Here is a 271-nt window from a genome sequence, read left to right on the forward strand (position 1 = left end):
ATTTGCGCCAGTTGGTTATCCCGAGCGCAGACAGGTCCTTCTGCACTTGGTCCTTCCAATGCGTTCGTGGGCGCCCTTGCTTTCGTTGTCCACCCATGGGTGCGGAGTGGAAGGATCTTTTCACCGGAGAGTCGTCATCCATGCGTACAACATGTTCAAGCCAACGCAATCGCTGTATTTTTATGCGCTTAACTATGTCCATGTCGTTAAAAAGCTCATACAGTTCCTCATTCCATCTTCTCCGATATCCGCCATCCACGAAAACAGGGCC

The sequence above is a fragment of the Rhagoletis pomonella genome, unplaced genomic scaffold, assembly GCF_013731165.1.
Source record: "Rhagoletis pomonella isolate Grant_MI unplaced genomic scaffold, Rhpom_1.0 Rhpom_scaffold_00001, whole genome shotgun sequence".
Classification (NCBI taxonomy): domain Eukaryota; kingdom Metazoa; phylum Arthropoda; class Insecta; order Diptera; family Tephritidae; genus Rhagoletis; species Rhagoletis pomonella.